Source organism: Acinonyx jubatus, chromosome F2, assembly GCF_027475565.1.
Source record: "Acinonyx jubatus isolate Ajub_Pintada_27869175 chromosome F2, VMU_Ajub_asm_v1.0, whole genome shotgun sequence".
Classification (NCBI taxonomy): domain Eukaryota; kingdom Metazoa; phylum Chordata; class Mammalia; order Carnivora; family Felidae; genus Acinonyx; species Acinonyx jubatus.
In genome coordinates, this window is record NC_069394.1 from 17,179,573 (window position 1) to 17,198,554 (window position 18,982).

General features: G+C 48.0%; 1 protein-coding gene across 2 annotated transcripts in view; it reads right to left on the bottom strand.

The window, feature by feature from the left end:
• Positions 1-18,982, bottom strand: part of ZHX2 (zinc fingers and homeoboxes 2) — a 162,178-nt gene that overhangs the window by 53,970 nt on the left and 89,226 nt on the right. The window lies entirely within an intron of this gene.

Consider the following 18,982-nt stretch of genomic DNA (forward strand, 5'->3'; position numbering starts at 1 on the left):
TGGGGCAGGGACTAAGGTAAGGCAATGTGCAAGGGCAGTGCCCCAAATTTAGGAAAGAAACTAGTCAGGCCCCTCTGGTCTTTGGCCCGGCTCTGATTTTTCCCAGGTTAATTTACTTCTCTGAAGAGGGGATTTTTAGGCTGGGTTTTGGGGAGCAAGCAGGAGTTTACCAGGTGAGTAAGAAAGGGAAGGATGTTATCTGGGCAGACAGGCTGCAGAACAGAGGTTCTGAGGCGTGGTATGTTTAAGGGAACATGCGAGCAGATCTGTTTTGAGAGTGTGCACAGCTGTGGGGAAGGTGGGGGGTGTAGGATGAACCGCTGGGAGGTGGGGTGGCTGAGGTTGGACGTGGGAGAGGCCTGATCATGGGGAGGAGAGGCCCCGGGCAAGTTGGACTCACCCAGTAGCCAATGAAGGCAGAAAGGATTTTAAGCAGGTGAAAAGCATGATCAGACCTGTGCTTTCAGAGATCGCCTTGGCTGCAGGTAGCAGATGGATGGGAGGGGGTAAAATCGAAGGCTCTGGAAGAGACCAGGTGTGCGATATGAGGCCCCGAATTCGAGAGAGTGACCGTGGGGATGGAAAGCTGATGGAGGAGGGTCACCCAGGAGGCTGGAGCGCACATGGGAGGTACCTCTCAGCTTTCTGCCCCGAGTGAGTGGGATCAAGAGGAAGAACAGGTCTGGGGAAGCAGGAGGAGGATTATCTGGCCTGGTCCCTCGAGGCGAATGAATCAGAATGATGTGTGTTTAGTCTATTTTTAGAAATCTCCAGGGATGCAAAGTCTATAAATTAACCTAAAGAGCAATGAGTATTCATTTGTCCTATTTTTTTTTTTTAACCATATCTAACTCCTTTTGGCTACTAAACCCAAATCAGATAAACTTTATTTAAGCTACAATGCAGGTGAGTCCTTACCTTTGCTGGCTCAGCACCATAGGTTTCTGGAACCAGGTGGAAGAAATGTTAAATTATAGAACAAGTTAGAACTAAGTGACATCTATGGAAGGGAGGAAGTCACAAAGGAAATTTGAAAAGGTGATGAATCCACTAACACCCCCCTCACCCCCCACCTCTCTGGGGCAAGCCAAGTTCCCAGCTGCCAGTGGAGTTCAGGTAGGCCCAGGAAGCGCACTCAGATCAGACCAGGAGCCAAACACCTACTTCTTTTTTTTTTTTTTTAATTTTTTTTTCAACATTTATTTATTTTTGGGACAGAGAGAGACAGAGCATGAACGGGGGAGGGGCAGAGAGAGAGGGAGACACAGAATCGGAAACAGGATCCAGGCTCTGAGCCATCAGCCCAGAGCCTGACGCGGGGCTCGAACTCACGGACCGCGAGATCGCGAGATCCCGCGAGATCGGGACCTGAGCTGAAGTCGGACGCTTAACCAACTGCGCCACCCAGGCGCCCCATCACCTACTTCTAACAACAATGCCAAGAACTGTCTTTTCTGAAAGATGCGAGTTTTCCTGCTTCAGAGTTATTACCCTAGCCATAGCCATCCACTGGTAAGTGTTTCTGTTTTTGTTTTTTTTTTAAGTTTATTTATTTATTTTGACAGAGAGAAAGCGAGCACGTAAGAGTGCTCTGCAGAAACAGAGGGAAAAAGAGAGAATTCCAAGCAGGCTCCACAATGTCAGCACAGAGCTGATGTGGGGTTCGAACCCACGAACCCTGAGATCATGATGTCCTGAGCCGAAACCAAGAGTCTGACGCTTGACTGACTGAGCCACACAGCCGCCCCTGGAAAGTGTTTTTACGTATTCCAAAAAATTAATTTTGAAATCTGTCTTTGATACTTGAATGCTGGGTGGGCATGGGAAACATACTGCTCACAGTTTAAGGTCAGATTAAAGAGAAGAGGGAGATAACAAGGGTTTTCCATTGTGGACAGAGCTCTACGGTTTACACAACGCTCTCACACTAGCCTCTCATTTTGTGTTCACAACAGCCAGATAGAAGGGCTAAGGCCTGTCATCCCAATTCCACCCACATAGAACCCGCAGCCCTCTGTGAACTCAACAGTAGGGTGACGGGGCCCATAGGGAGGCCAGTCTTCTGTCTTTTGCTGGCTGTCCCCGCTGCACACTGTCACCCAAGACGAACCCCTTATATGCATATTTGGGAAAGGCAGCGACAGGCATTACAATCCATTTGGTCCAGATTAAAAAAAAAAAATTCCCACACCCCAGGATTGCTTGTCACGTGCCTTTTGCAAGGCTCTGTTTGGGGGCTGGCGGGGCTGTTATAAATAAATAAAGACACCAGCCACTGCACTTCTGAGCACCTACAATCCAGGCACTTTGCACATCTTTGACCTCATTTACTCCCTCACAACGCCCTTATGAGATGGCTGTCCTCAGCCATTCTGTACATGGGGAAATATCCTCTGACCCGACTCAGTGGCTCTGGGCATCCAGACGCCGGCCTCATGCTGGCTGGGCCCCTTCCATGCAGCTTTTCCTGTTTCATTTTCCCAACGCTCCTGGGAGGTTTCCCATTTTGAAGAAGCTAAGGCTTAGAGGGGGGTTTAGGCAAGTTGACCACCGGGATGCTGTTGGCTTTCATGCCCTCTGTCCTATTTATTTATTTATTTATTTATTTATTTAAAAAAAATTTTTTTTGAGACTGCAAACGGGGAAGGGGCAGAGAGAGAGAGAGAGAGAGAGAGAGAGAGGGAGAGAGAAGATCCTAAGCAGGCTCTGTGCAGACAGCAGAGAACACGATGCAGGCTCAAACACATGAACTGTGAGACTATGACCTGAGCCAAAGTCAGATGCTTAACTCACTGAGCCACCCAGGCACTCCCCTCCTCTGTCCCCTTTAAGTTGAAACCATTCTAATTTTTGCATCACACAAGCAGCCCATAATTCCTACAAAAATCTAGATGACACAGGAATCTCTACTGTATCCCCCACCTCTTTTCTATTTCCACTCCCCAGAAGTAACTGCTTTTAACAGTTTAATGTATATCCTTTTCCCATGCACAAACACACCCACTCAGGGAATTTATTTTTCACAAATGGGATTGCACTAGATGCATTATTCAGCAACTTGCGTTATTCACTCAACCGTGTATCCCAGTTATCATTCCTCATCCACACGTAAGGAGGAATCCTTATCCTCTTGGACAGATTTCGTGGTCTCAATGTAGCATAAACCACTCCCCTACCGGTGGACTCTTAGTTGTCTCTAACTTCTCATTAATTCTGCACCGAACACAATTGTAAATGTAACATGCTTGAGATACAACCTCCCAATAAACATTAACTAATTTTTTAGCCTTCTTAGATGGCTTTATTTAACTACTGGCCTCCAATTCTTTTGGCAAGTGCACATTTCTAAGAGCTGGAGTTAGTTACGTCTGTCTCCTGCTCATTATGGAAACCGGTTACTTTCACGGCCCAGGTGTTACAGGTACCTAATCCAATACCAAAATTGGGTTCAGATAGGAAAGTTTTGAACTGATACTACTTTTCCAAATTTTCAGACTCGTTCTCTAACTGCAGCTCGGTTTTTGCAGGAAACTACGGGGCAGTCTAAAGTAAGTAAGGGTGTGTTGTGGGTTGTGGGTTTCTAAGACAAGTTGTTTAACTCTAGTCTAACATAAAGAAAGGAAAAAGCTGGACAGCCTTACATTTCTCTTCTAGCTCATTTTATTCTAATTCGAACAACAAGAAGTTGAGGACATCAGTTGCAGACTGTGTCCCCTCATCAGGTCCCCAGACTACTTCTCTGTCCTGGGCAGAATCCAAATCATCCTTTCTTCCTTCAAGGGTCCTTAAGACTCCGACTGTCTTCCTTTTTCAAAACCTTCAGGCCCTGCTTTGCTTTTTGTGGTCCTTTTCCTTCCAGATGGGAGGCAAAGTAGAAAACAGGTTTGTGTTCTTCCTTTCTTCCTGATGTTCCAAGATGCCTTAATAATTTTTTTTTTTAATTAAAAAAATTTTTTTTCTTACTTATTTTCTGAGAGAGAGACAGAGCATGAGTGTGTGTGGGGGTGGGGGGGGAGGGGCAGAGAGCAAGGGAGACACAGAATCCGAAGCAAGCTCCAGGCTTCGAGCTGTCAGCACAGAGCCCGACGCGGGGCTTGAACTCCCAAACTGTGAGATCATGACCTGAGCCGAAGTCAGATACTCAACCTGATGAGCCATCCAGTCACCCCTAATCATCTTTTACCTAGAGAACTTCCTTTAGCCGTTGTTTTAGGGTATATATGCTGGCAACAAATTCCCTTAGCTTTCTCTCATTGGAGAATGTCTTGATTTCCCTTTCATTCCCGCAGGATGTATTTTTGCTGGATATAGGATTCTGGGTTGACAGTTATTTCAAAAATGCTATGCCACTTCCTTCCGGTCTCCATGGCTTCTGGTAAGAAATCTGCCATTCATGTTGTTTTTCCCTGTAAGTAAGGTACCATTTCTCTCTCAGAGATTTCAAGAGTTTTTGTCTTTGGTTTTTAGATGTTTGAGTTTGAGGTGTCTTGGTGTGGCCTTCTTTGGGTTTATCTCATTTGGGATTCACTCAGTTTCTTGAGTCTGCAGGTCTGTTGCCAGATTTGGGAGTTTCCAGCCATTACTTATTTGAATAGTTTTTGAGTCCCACTGTCTTTCTCTTCTCTCTCCATGACTCTGAGGACATGAATATTAAGCCTTTTGTTATAGTCCCATAGATCCCTGAGATTCTGTTCCCTTCCCCTGCCCCCCACTCTATTTTCTCTTTACTGTTCAGATTGGGTACCTTCTACTGTTTAATCATCAAGTTCACAGATTCCCCACCGCCCCCCCACCCTCCGTCCCCTCCAGTCTACTGGGGTCATCCAATGAGTTTTTAATTTTAGTTATTATATATTTTAGTTCTAAAACTTCCATGTGTTTTTTTCTTCTATTTCTTTATTGAGACATTCTATTTTTTTTCATATTTCAAACATTTCATAATTGCTTACTGAAGCATTTTTATAGTGGCCACTTTAAAATCTTTGTCAGATAATTCTAACATCTGTGTCAGCTTGGTGTTGGCATCTATCGATTGACTTCTTTTCATTCAGTTTGAGATCTTGATTCTTGGTGTGAGTGATTTTTAATTGAAATATGGCCTTTTGGATATTATGAGAATTTGGATCTTTCTTAAACGTGTTTGAGCTGGCTTTCCTGGATATTGCTCTGACAGGGTGGGGGGCACCTCATTACTGCCAGGTGCGCGTCCAGGTCCTTCATTTGGGTTTCATGGACACTCAAATCCCCACTGGGCAGGAATGGGAGTTCCAGCTCCCCACAAGGCTTCCACTGACACCTCCCTAGCTGGGAAGGATTAGGAGTGCCTTCTTACTCCTTCTGTGTGGCTTTTACTGACACCAAGGTGGGTGTAGTTACCCTCGGCTGGCGGTGGTGAAAAGTGTCCTCTCCTTAGTCTGCCTTCTCTGACACCACCCTAGTGGGGGCAGGAGCGGAGGCAAGGTTGGGGCTCCTTGCTACCAAGGGAGGGTGGAAGTCTGGGTTCCCCACTTACTCTTTGCTGGCGAGAGTGGGGGCCGGGCCACAGTTTTTCAGGGATATGTGGCTGGGGTAGTATGGTGATTATCTCCTAAGACTTTCCTGAAGCCCATCCCAAGACCTGGCACTCAGACACTGATAATCACTGAAGGTGTGTGACTTAATTCATCAGTTGGGATTTTAACTTCATTAAAGAGCCAGGGCATGCTTGATACATCTTTGCCTTGCGGCACAATGAGATATGATAAATACTTTTTTTGGAGAGAGTGACCAAAGGCTCTTGCCTGTCCGTGTGAGTCTGTTGGCAGAAATTCTGCATCAAGTAGATAAGACAGATGAGCTCTGGGCAAAGCTGTCTTAAACGCAGATAAGAAAGAGACAGGATGGGCAGAGTTTAGAGAGTGTACTAATAAGTAAAGTTATTAATACATCTAAATAAAGAGTAAGCTTAGAAGATGCTAAGAGAAGAGTCACCCAGCTAGGAGGTGTGCCCTGTCTGCCTGTCCGGGGAAAGCCCCCAGAGCCCAGAGGCAGGTGGTACAGGTGCCGGGCTGGCAGCATGCATATATGAATTCCAGAACTACCTTCCCTGAGTGGATTCTGTGCTCGCCCAGGTGGCCTTTGGAATCCAGCCTCTTAATGCCATTGCTGGACAGTGTCAGGGAACTGACCCAAGAGATGCAGTTTTCTGGGCCCTTGGCTCTCTTAATTTTCACTTCAGATAAATGGTCTCTGATCTCTTATGAATTTGGTTGGTAAAAATCCATTTCTAATAACCATACAAAATAACTAAAATTATTCAGTGCTTACAGTGTGCCAGGCTGGCCTGGGCATTTCATGGATCATCTCATTTCATCTTTACCATCATCCTGTGGGGCAAGATGAGATTGTCTCATCTCATGGATGGAGGACTTGAGGCTCTGAGCCTGGCAAAGCTCAGAAGAGTGAGGATTTGAACCCAAGCCTCCTGACTCCAAGGTCTGCCCTTCACCGCTGGGCTTTCTAACATAGCCCTTTCTAGGTGCTTTACAATAGGAACACATATGACCCTCCAAACAACCCCTGGGGTAGGTACCATTTCTACCCCCAATTTACAGCTGAGGAAACACAGGTACAGAGAGGTTGTGGAACTTGCTCAAAGCCACACAGCTGGTGTAAGTGGAGCAGGATTTGAAGTCAGGCAAGATGGCTAAGGACCGTTATGTCATGCTGCCTCTGTTGGGGCACTTGCCTGACTCTAACAGACCCAAGCCTCTTGAGGGAAAGGACTTATTTTTGTACCCTCACCGGCTTCCCTAGTGCCCAGCACAAAGTTAGCTGCTAATACCTGTTGGTTCACTTGGAATTCCCCTGGAAGGGCAGACCACTAGCTGACCTGGCCCAGCTATACTGATTCTGTGAAGTCCCTTGAATTTACAGCTGATCTGAGGTAGGTTTACGCCAGGCTGCAGGCTACTCGTTCTGCTTCATGCACTTCATAAAACATTCTTTTTTCATGGGGCCGAGGGCTCCTGAAGAAAGAGAATTCAAATTCCAGGGCCAGAGAGCTATGAATAATTTCTACCGGAGCATATTTTTTCACCACCAGGGACCTGCGTTTTCAAGGAACTTAGTCCCTAGTCGTGGGAAGCTAGCAAATCCCTTTTTCACCCTCATCACCATCATCATCTTTTTTTTTTTTTTTTTTTGGGAAAGCGAGCGCGCCAGTGGGGGAGGGGCAGAGGGAGACAGACTCTTAAGCAAGGTGCACACTCAGCCCAGAGCTCCCGACGTGGGGCTTGATCCTATGACCCTGGGATCATGACCTGAGCCAAAATCAAGAGTCAGGGGCTCAACCGACTGAGCCACCCAGGTGCCCCTCACCATCATCTTCTGAGTCCGGTTGTGGCTGGAAAGGTTTATCGAGCGGAATAAAGTTACCTAAGTAGCCGGGTGGGTCTCAATGGTGGCTGGTTTAGTCTCCACAGGGGACATTTGCCAGTGTCTGAAGACACTTTTAGTTGTCACAATGGTGGGGGTGTGGGGTGTGCTGCTAGTGTCTAGTGGGTAGAGGCCGGGGATACTGCTAAAACATCCTACAATGGAAGCATAATCCATCACGACAAAGAATTAGCCAGCCCAGAATGTCAGTAGTGCTGAGGCTGAGAAATCCTGATTAGCCAAGCAGCCCCCAAATCTGCATGTACAAGTGGTTTTAAAGAGGAAGCACCGCTCAACAATTAAATTAGGTTTTATGAGATTTTATTCCCAGAGAGCAGGCACGGCTCACTGGGGGGAAGATGAAAGCGAACATTCTGTGCCGGGAGTGGAACGTCTTTGTTTGGAAGCGTGTTCTGAGGCAGTCCTTTGGGACTTCAGGCCTTAGGACCTCCTACCACAAACCCACCTCGGAAGCTAATTAAAATGCGAATTCCAGGGCCTCACCTCAGTCCCGCTCAACTAGGCTCTCTTGGTGAGAGTATGAGGGATCTACATTTTTAGGACACCCCACCGTGATTCAGATGCATGCTGCAATGTTTTCTTCCCTTCCTCTAGGAGAAGAGGTAAACAGACCATATGCATGTGAGTTTTTAGAAAGTTGACTGAAAATGCTCACATTCTAGGACAGTTCCTCTAACTTAAAAAAAATTTTTTTTAATGTTTATTTTTGAGAGAGAGCGAGAGAGCATGCGTGCAAGCAGGGGAGGGGTAGAGAGAGAAGGAGACGCAGAATCTGAAGCAGGCTCCAGGCTCTGAGCTGTCAGCACAGAGCCCGATGTGGGGCTTGAACTCACAGACCACAAGATCATGACCTGGGCCGAAGTCGGACGCTTAACCAACTGAGCCACCCAGGAGCCCCCCAGTTCCTCAAACTTTAGTCATTTTTACCACACGTTGTGAGTTATGCCCTAGACAAATACTACTTGTACTGTTCTTTACTCAATAATTTAAAAATTATTTAGTTACATCTTTTTCCCTAATACTCCTGAGAATACATGCATAAGCATGAAATATTTGTCTGTGCCACTTAAAACAGACATGCAGTACGTGTAGGAAGCAGTGCATTATGGGAAAGCAATTACAGTTAGCTAGACGACTAGGAGGAGTACCTACATGCTCTGTAAAGCAGACATTTGAAATCTCAGAGCCACCTTTTCAGGGATGGATGACAAACCCCGTGGCTTCCTGGAGGAGGACTAGAGTGGGCAAAGGCTCATGCCTGACCAGGACGTTGTGACCTTACGGAGACCTGCCAACCACCATTTATGAGCCTTTGAAAAAAACAAAACACGTCACACCCAGCACTAGGACAAAATGAAGGACCAGCACATGTTGAATGTCACTGAGCCTCAGAAATTGGAAGCCACATGTGAGAAGTCATTCCAACCACAAACTGGCTTCCATGATATCATCTGGCTCCCAGAGGGAGCCCTCCTTAGGTGAGGCGTGGACAGAGGGAAAAGCTTGATACACTGAAAGCCACAGAACATTCCACGTCTCTGCTAGAAATCAGAACAAACATCTGCAGTTTGTTTTTCCATTCACATTCTTTTCCAGAAAGCCTAAACCTGACATGATGTTAGTTTTAACTGGGTCCTGCACACAGCTGGCCCCGCAACGAGTGCAGCGAATAAAGCAGCTCGGAATTACCAGGGTGCCTGGATTCCTTAGCACGGCTTTATTTTTGTCTTTCCCTCCAATTTGCATTAAGCTGCCTGCATAATTTCCACCCCAGGTGAAACCTCTCTCTTTGTTGTTTCCTACTTGAACTACATTGATTTTCCATGTAAGTCAGGATATTGGGAAGTGGGGGTGGGAGGTGGTTAGAAAAGAGGCTAAGAAATAGCATTTTTGGACACGGTGAGACAGATGCAGCCAGTGTCCCCCACCCCCCTCCCTGATGGCATTTGTCTTTGGGGTCAAAATCTGAAACTCAAGAGGATGTTCCTGAAGGGGGCCACAGTGGATACCCTCTTTCTGCAGCCTTTTACGGCTTGTTATTTAAGTAGCTTCTCTTTGTGCAATTGTAAACCAGCCCTGTTTGGCTCTAGCTGGAAAGACAGTACCAGGGATCCACTTTGTTAAGCATTTATCGAGCACCTTCTATGACTGTTAAGCATTTATTGAGCACCTTCTATAATCGCAAGGTTCCATGCATTGAGGCCAAAATTCCTGCTTTTCATCACGTGGGGAGGAAAACGTTAAAATGTCAGGAAGAAGAAATGCTCTTGGTGCTGTGGGAGAGGGTCTGTGTGGGACTCTAGGTCTGGAGAGGGAGGAAAAACAAACACAGGACGCACCCTAGCCCTCAGGGAATTTGGAATTCCATGACTACAAGGACTAGGACCCAGACTCAGTGCCCAGTTCGGTGCTTTGAACCCAGCAAGGATTCAGTACGGATTTGCCGAATGGATGGCTGGTCCATGGCTGTTGATGGAAACCACTCACCCTGGACACCCAGGACTTTGCAAAGTTGTGAGAAGATCCAGTGAGTGAGTATCAGACAAGTCTGGGCGAAATCAAGCGGCAACTGGAAGAACAAGGTCAGGAGCAGGTTGTGCTGAGCTGGGGCAGGAACCCACAGGTGCAGTAGGGAGCGGCCTGCCTGGGCACCCAACCCCACGGCCACTTTCCAGCTCAGTGACCCTGGCACCGGGCTTAGCTTCTCCGTGCCTCTGTGTCCTTCTCTGTGAAATGATTATGAGTATGGTATCTGTCTCACAAGCTTCTTGTGAAGCTTGAAGGAGTTAATATAGGTGGGTGGCTCAGTCTGTTAAGGGACCGACTTTGGCTCAGGTCACGACCTCGTGGTTCGTGAGTTTGAGCCCCACACCAGGCTCCGCTGACAGCTCAGAGCCTGGAGCCTGCTCCGGGTTCTGTGTCTCCCTCTCTCTCTGCCCCTGCCCCATGCTCGCTCTCTCTCAAAAATAAAGAAGCATTAAAAAAAAATGAATATAAATGGTTCCATCAAGGCTTGGCATACAGAGAGTGCTAAATAAGTATTAACTGCTATTATTTTACTGGGGGCACCACATGATGGGATGGCTTAGTCCTATCTGGACTAGAAGCAAAAAATTATACAACGTGACGCTTGTGAAGTGAAGTATAAACGTAAGGAGGAAAGAAATCCAGAAGCAGGTTGACCGGGCTTGGTTCTGCCTCTGACATTGGGAATTCATGCCTGCCAATTTCATTCTTTTTCATTTTTTTTTTTTTAAACAGAGTTGAATATGTATCTGTCAGTCCATTTTTAGGTACTTTTCTGAAAGTGAATAGTTAACAACGTTGTCATGATAAGCGGCAACAATTTTCTACGGAGGGTTAACATCAACTCCTCCTCCGCCACCATCACCACCAGGCTTTTTCTACTGTTTTCTCATCCCTAATTTTTCCCCCAGTGGTTCCCCAGAACGACAAGAGTTTGGGAATAAAAAGGACCTTGCTCCGCGTCGTCAGAGCTGTGTGACTTTGGGCAAGTCACTTCACCTCTCTGACTTTCAGTTTCTTCATCTACAATAGGTAGGTTTGGGGCAAAAACAAGTGATGACGTGTTCCAAGCACCTAGGAAAGGTTGGTCATGTGCATGGGGACGTTGAATAAATGGTAGCTTATTTGCACAGTGGGGACAAATCAGCGAGTTCTGCTTTGCTGATTTTCCCTCTGAAGGTCCTGAAATGTGCCATTCACTTCACGAGGACTGACAGCCATGATTTCTCCTCATGGATGTGGGTTTCCAGGTTGAGCAAGACTGCTTGCGGCCTCCAATAAGCCAAAATGTGGCCTTCCAGTGATCTGGGCCATCGCGCCTGGCAAGAACAACAAAGCTGTCCTTTACACACGGACAGGGACTTGTCCCTGTGTCTAGACGGCTCACTCTCTTGGCCCACACTTCCAGCTGTTTGGTTATACAGAGTTGACCCGGGTTTAAGAGAAGAGGCTTTACCACTGAGCAGCTTAAAGGAAAAACAATCTCTCAGTTCTTTGTCAGAAAAACACGAAAACCACTCCACGTGTGGGGTAACATCCTGGGAGGAGAACCTCGTCGTCAGGTTTCCTGTTCCTTTAACAATCTACTTCGCTAAATGGAAATGAAATCGCTCCATTATATTTCTGAACATCACATGAAAGAAACAAAACGGACAGACAAAACAAAAACCACCTAGTCTGAAGGGGATGAATCCAAAACTGAATAGAGGGATGCAATGTTTCACAGAAACAATTAGATTTGATTTTCAGACCAAGAAATGTAATCCTCAGAGATGTTTCAGAATCACAGGGTTTTGCTTAGCAGTTTAAGAATGAAGCCACTGTGTGAACATCACTGAGTCATGGCGGCCACTGCTGTCAGGAAAGGATCACTTCACTCTCGTAACAACTCTCTGAGGCAGATGCTCTTAATATTCCCATTTCACAGGTGGCATAACAGTAAATGCGGAGCTGGAATTTTAACCACGGTCAAAACCACTAGCCTGTATTCCCTCTAATGATCTAGAAGAAACTAGGTGCCCAGGGCCTAGGGCAGCTGAACAGGCTCCCAAGACACCCAGGGGCTACTAGGGCACAAAGAAACAACTCATACTGGCTCAGGACATCACAGCCCTTAAAGTAGGTTCCCATATCCTGGGTGTTGGGAAGTCCATCATAACCTGAAGTGTTAGATTTATCCCCATTTCACAGACATGAACACTGAGGCTCAGAGGGGTTAAACAGCTTCTCTGAGGTCACACGATTATCTCCTAATTCCCAGGCACTGTTCCCTCCCCAGTGACATGTAATCCAGCCTAATTGAAACAGGGTGAGGGTACGGTGGGGGGAAGCTCTACACATTGACAAAGCTATGTGCATGCCTCGCGCTGGGTTCAGACCCAGGAAGGCAGCAAGGACAGAAGAGCGGGGACTGTCTTCAGAGCCAGACAAGTGGCCGTGTGACCTCGACCAAGTGACACTGTCTCTGAGCATTAGTGTTTTGGTCTGTAAAATGGTGTAACAGCAGCTATGAGAACCTAAATTCCTTGTCAGCAGGGAAATCTGCCTGTTCATGGCTGGAGCCCCAGCAGGTTACATAATATTATTTGGCACGTAGTAGATGCTCAATAAAAGGTTTTTACAGAACAAATAAGCATATGAACCAAAAAACCCACTTCAAAGTGTTTCTGTAGAAATTAAATGAGATACTGTATGCATGGTGCATAAAACAGAACTGCTCAAAATGACATCATGTCCCAGGCATTTATATTCACCATCTCCCAAGAATCCTATGGAATAGATCTGGCTATGCCCATTTTGTGCAAGGGGAAGAGCAGAGAAGAGGGCAGGGAGTAAAAGAATTCTCAGAGGGGAGCTCATCCCTTTTAATAACAACAACAACAAAAAATGTGCCTTTAAAACCAGAGTCCCAGCAAGGAGCTGTAGGAAGGTTTGAGAGGGAGTCCACGGAGAAGAGAAGGGCTGTGGGTCTAGACTGATGGACTAGTCGGCCTCCCTCCTAAGTCCTCTGCCTCCAAGGAGCACCCACGGACCAGGCATGGCAGAGTCCCCACCTCTGCCATCGGCCCCTCCCGTCTGCCCGCAGCTCGGCCCAGACAGCGAGTGCCCAGCTGTGCTCTTCTTGGTGCGAAGAGTATCCTAATGAACTGCAGGCTGATGAATCGCTGATTGCAGGAGAGAAACAAAATTAAGACTGGGCTGATGGAAACTCTTAATGAAACCCATTCTCTGGGAAGGGTCTGGCTTGGCACAGGTGGGAAGACCAGGGATCTCTCTGGGATCGGATGAAAGACGGTACTAGGTACTAGTGAGACGGGACCAGGAAACAGAAAGAAGAGGAAAAAAAAACCACTCAGGGGAGCGCACACAGACTTGCTTATGAATTCCAACTGTAAAAGGACTTATAGAAATTGCTTGCTAAAACTTGAGCCGTGCAAAACCAATTACGCTGGAAATAATCCCAGCGGCCACGCCCTCTTCCTGTGCTCTGCGGGGCCACCCCTCCTGCAGCGCCTCTGAAGAGAAGCCAGCTCCCCTGCGGCAGGGGCACCTCCTCGCTGTCCCCTTCCTCAGAAAGCGAATTTCTCCACCTAATTTAATTGCAAAAGCCCTTGCCAATGCTCACACCTCCCCTATGATGCGATTACTATTGGCTCGTCAATTTGCCACCACCTGTGTGCCCCCTTTAAGGAAAGGGAGGGAGACGGGGACAAATGCCAACATTAATTGCAATTTCATACACTTCACTGGCGACGACCCTGCAGAGGGGGACGACGGAAATCAATTCTGGTGATTGAAAAACAGTCTGAGAATGATGGGCCCATACTGAAATCTTCTGGAGTGGGCAGAAAAATGCTTCTTTGAATATTCGGTCCATGGTCAGTTGAGATTTATTCGGGGTAGCGCCACTCAAACGTTTCTTGAGGACATGCCGTTGTCAGGCACGGTACAGACACAGAGGAAGACAGAGAAGACCAGGACGAAACCCACGCCCTGAGGTGGGTTTCTCCGCCAGTGGGTTCAGGATGGGGGTCTAGACAGAATAAGGTGGATAAAAAAGAGATAAGGCAGAATCAGGTGAGAGTGATGCCACCTTCCCTTCGTGCATGACATCACCTTATAAAGATATGAAAATGCCAGCCAGATGGGGCAGCTGGATCTTTGCTTCACATTTTGGTCCAGAGTGACGTGATCAGAAGCCCTCAGGAAACTGGGCGGTGCCGGGCAATTCATTCCAGCACCTTCTGAAGGAGACAAGTAGCTGTTTCTGGACTCTGAACGCAGCAGGCACTAATCTGCAGGACTACAGGCAGCTCTCCGGGACTATGAGGGGCTTGTCCCCATTTAAGGATGGGATGGCTGCTGCCTGGTCCTCGCATTCCTCTTGAAAACAGAATGCTGGGGCGCCTGGGTGGCTCAGTTGGTTAAGCATCCGACTTCGACCCAGATCATGGTCTCGCGGTTCGTGGGTTTGAGCCCCACGTTGGGTTCTGTGCCAATGGCTTGGAGCCTGAAGCCTGGAGCCTGCTTCGGATTCTGTGCCTCCCTCTCTTTCTGCCCCTCCCCCACTCATGCTCTGTCTGTCTCTCTCTCTCAAAAATAAATAAACAGTAAAAAAAAAAAAAAGAAAAGAAAACAAAAGAGAATGCTCCTGGAGAAAGGGACAGGGGCTCCCGCTGCTGGCTTGGAACCTTCTGTACAACCTTGGGCAAGAGGAGCTATCCAGGACCACCCAGGGCAGGAGGCTGGCTTCAGATGCAATTCTCAGGCTGGCCAGCGCCCAATGGAAACACTGGTCAGCCTGGGTCACCGCCACACCCCATCCCACGATGAGCCCTGGTGGGCAGGCAGGGTAGAGGGTGGTAACACCCACAGGAAGAGACCCAGACACAAGGCAGGGGGAGGGGAGAAACTTCATTTGTGTGTATGTGTATTTCCATTATTTTGATGCTTTTCCTTCTTTCCTTTGATCCAGTCACTCACTAATCACCCCACCCTTCTCCTTCTATGTGGTACACACACGTACACACACACTCCCACATGTGTGCACATAAGCCCAGGAGTCAATGAGATCTGATTCAAATCCTGCCCCTTATGTTCTGTGACCCTGGGCCCGTGACTTAACCTGAGTCTCCATTTCCTTGTTTTATAAAATGAAGATGATGATAATAGGACCTTCCTCCTAGGGTGGTAGTGGGGGTTAAATGTATAAGGTTCAACATCTTATCTGCCTGGACCTAAGCAGTGCTCTTCAAGTGAGAGCCATTCTTCCTCCTCAGTTCTTCTGTTACGTCCTCACCAATGATGACAGTGACGACTTTTTATTATGTGTTTTGCCTCTTTGGAAGCACTCGGTAAGTGTTAGTTATTATGATAATTATAATAATTTTGTTAATTCTGTTATATTGCTTAATGTTTAAAAATCAATAGACTAATTTTTAGAGCTCTTTTAGGTTTTCTGGAAAAAATGTGCAGAAAGTACAGAGTTCCCATATCACTCTTCTCTCCCCACTTCCTCTGTTTCCCCTAGTAACTTCTTGCACTTGTACTGGTGTGGTACATGTGCTACAACTGATGAACCTATATTGATACAACCAAAGTGATTATTAACCGAAGTTCATCGGTTTACACCAGGTTTCACTCTTTGTGTTGTGCATTTAATGGGTCTTGACACACGTGGGACATGAGTCCCCCATTACAGCATCACACAGGAAGGTTTCCCTGCCATGAACCCTCCCTGTGCCCCACCTGGTCACCCCTCTCTCCCTTCCTGCTCACCCCTGGCAACTGCTGACATGTTTAGAGTCTGGATAGTTTCCCCTCTACTAGGTAATGTGACCAAGTTGAAATCCTACAATATGCAACCACTTCATCCTTCATTTACCAATCTGCACTTAAGGTTCCTGCGAATCTTTCCTTGGCCTGTTGGCTCATCATTTCCTCTTATGACTGAATAACACTCCACTGGGTGGATATACCACATCCATTCATCCATTCACCTACGGAGAGGCATCTTGCCTGTGTCCAGTGTTTGGCACATATTGCTTAACTTTTTTTTTTTTAATTTTTTTTTTCAACGTTTATTTTTTATTTATTTTTGGGACAGAGAGAGACAGAGCATGAACGGGCGAGGGGCAGAGAGAGAGGGAGACACAGAATCGGAAACAGGCTCCAGGCTCTGAGCCATCAGCCCAGAGCCCGACGCGGGGCTCGAACTCCCGGACCGCGAGATCGTGACCTGGCTGAAGTCGGACGCTTAACCGACTGCGCCACCCAGGCGCCCCCATATTGCTTAACTTTTAATGGCATTTTTGTGCATTTTAATTGATTTTTTTTCCCTGAATTGGCAGCCTTTCAGAAATGCTGAGCTAAATATATGTGTACTCAACTCTCCGTTAATGTACCTCGAATATACAGAGCAATAAACTCCAGTATCAGAGCCACCAGCCACATGATCAGTGTTCTAGACTATGGGATTTTGTAACAGACCTGAAAAGGCTGCCCCCCCCCCCCCCCCCAGTGTTGGGTGTTCGGGACATAATCAGGGTTTCTCAACCTTGGCATACGTGACATTTGGGGCCAACTAACTTCTAGCTGAGGGGGGCATGTCATGCGCTGCATGTTTAGCAGCGCACTAAAATCCTTCACTGTCGGGTGCCCAGGTGGCTCAGCCAGTTAAGCATCTGACTTTGGCTCAGGTCATGATCTCGTGGTTCGTGGTTCGAGTCCTGCATCGGACTCTGTGCTGGCAGCTCAAAGCCTGGAGCCTGCTTTGGATTCTGTGTCTCCCTCTCTCTCTGCCCCTCCCCCACTCATGCTCTCTCTTCTCTCAAAATTCACATAAAAAATTAAAAAAAAAAAGATTCTCTCTCTGCCCCTCTCCTCCACTTGCACGTGCCCTCTCTAAAATAGAAAAAAAAAAATCCTTCACCTACTAGATGTCAGCAGCAACCCTGCCTGAAATTGTGATGAATCAAAAATGTCTCCAGGGGTACCTGGGTGGCTCAGTCAGCTGAGCATCTGACATGGGTTCAGGTCATGATCTCACGGATCATGGGTTTGGGCCCCGTGTTGGGCTCTGTGCTAACAGCTCAGAGCCTGGAGCCTGCTTCACATTCTGTTTTCTTCTCTCTCTCTCTGCCCCTTCCCAGCTCATGCTCTCTCTCTCTCAAAAATACACAAACATTGGGGCACCTGGGTGGCTGAGTCGGTTAAGCGGCCGACCTCGGCTCAGGTCATGATCTCGTGGTTTGTGAGTTCGAGCCCCGCGTCGGGCTCTGTGCTGACGGCTCAGAGCCTGGAGCCTGCTTCTGATTCTGTGTCTCCCTCTCTCTCTGCCCCTCCCCCATTCATGCTCTGTCTCTCTCTGTCTCAAAAATAAATAAATGTTAAAAAAATTTTTTTAAAAAATACACAAACATTAAAAAATAAAAAAAAAAAAAGAAGTGTCCAGATGCTGCCAAATGTCCTCTGGGCAGGGGTGGGGAGCAAAAGTGCTCCCTCATGCCTCCCACTTCTGAGAAGCACTGTTTTAAACATTTTGTTGTCTGCTCTCAAGGTGAGAACTTTCAATGCCACCCCAAATCTCCCACATAAAACCCCACCCCCTGGGAGGGGCCTTCCCTTCACTAGGTGGCAGGTGGTGCTACCCCCTTCCCCCCAGGCCTCCCAAGGCCCCTGCATGTCCCAAGAGTTGGGTGTGTTTGCTTTGATCCCAGCTAAGCACTCCAGAGATGACAAATTCAACATCTAGATGATTTTAAGCTGTCACCGACTCGCCAAATACCACATTGAACCAGGGTCTGCTTGTCTCCTGACGGTGGTAAGGTGGTAATCCGGGGACTTTCTCATGAGCCAGGAGGGTCTCACCGGGGGAGCCCTGACAGGCCACAACCCCATTTCTCCATCAGTGAGTCTGTCGGCTCTTTCTCCGAAACACACCCCCCACCTGCCCGCCTCCCACAGCTTCACTCCTGCACCCCTGGTCCAAGCTGTCACCGCCCTCCTAGTTGGGCTTCTCCCCAGCGAGCCAGTTCCCGCACGGCTGTAGGGCAGGATTTAACACATCCAAATCCCACCACGTCTGTCCGGCTCCCGCGGCTTCCCATTTTTTGCTTGGAGCCCCCCGGTGTTGCTGCCAGTCTGCCCGCGGCCCTCGCCTCCACCCCAAAGGGGTGTCTTTAAGTGGAAGAATGAACCACCAGCGGTGGGACGCGTAAGGACGAGGCAAGAGCAGGTGCCGGGCCCGGCACGGTGCTGGATTTGCTGGGCCGCGCGGGGCCCCGGGTGTTCCCCCCAGCTCTCTCACGTGAGGGCGGGCTTCAGCGTGGCCAACATCACCCCCTCCGCTGGCCTCGGGTCCCACCTGACCAGGCCTAAGGGCTCTGGCTCCTCCTTCAGGCTCAGCCCCCTGAGCACGGAGAGTCAGTGCTGATGCTGAAGGGGGAACTCTGACATCCTCCCCCGACGGGCTTTTCTGGGACACAGCCCTGTCAGGTCGGCTGCAGTGCCGGTCTGGAAAATGCAAATCTGTTGCAACAGGACCCCGGTGGAGTAAGCCATGGGTTTTGCACGTGCTTGTGCCCGAGGTCATCCGTGAGAAACCACAGGTGAACAGACTTCACCCACCTGAACCGAAATCCACCTCAAATGAGTGCCGGCTACCTCAGTTTACCTTGTGCGTGACGAGTCACGACCGTCACAGCTGGTGTTGCAGCTTTCGTCCCTCTACTACGCCACGGTGACCCACAAGTTGCCGCCTTCTGCCACCCAGTTCCTCAAACACACGGTTCTCGTGGCAAGGAAAAACGCTGTATTTACTGCAGCATTTGTGCCTTTCTAAACCACGTGTAACGTGTAAAACCGTGCCACTGCTCTTATTAGGACAAAGTTTTTGAGAGTCGTGGCCCTAACTTCATCCTCCCCGCGATTGGGCCCGGTGATTTTTACTGTGCGGTTTTGCACCATGTGGCAGATTTGAGGCACGCGGATGTGGCATCACAGTATAGCTGACTACATC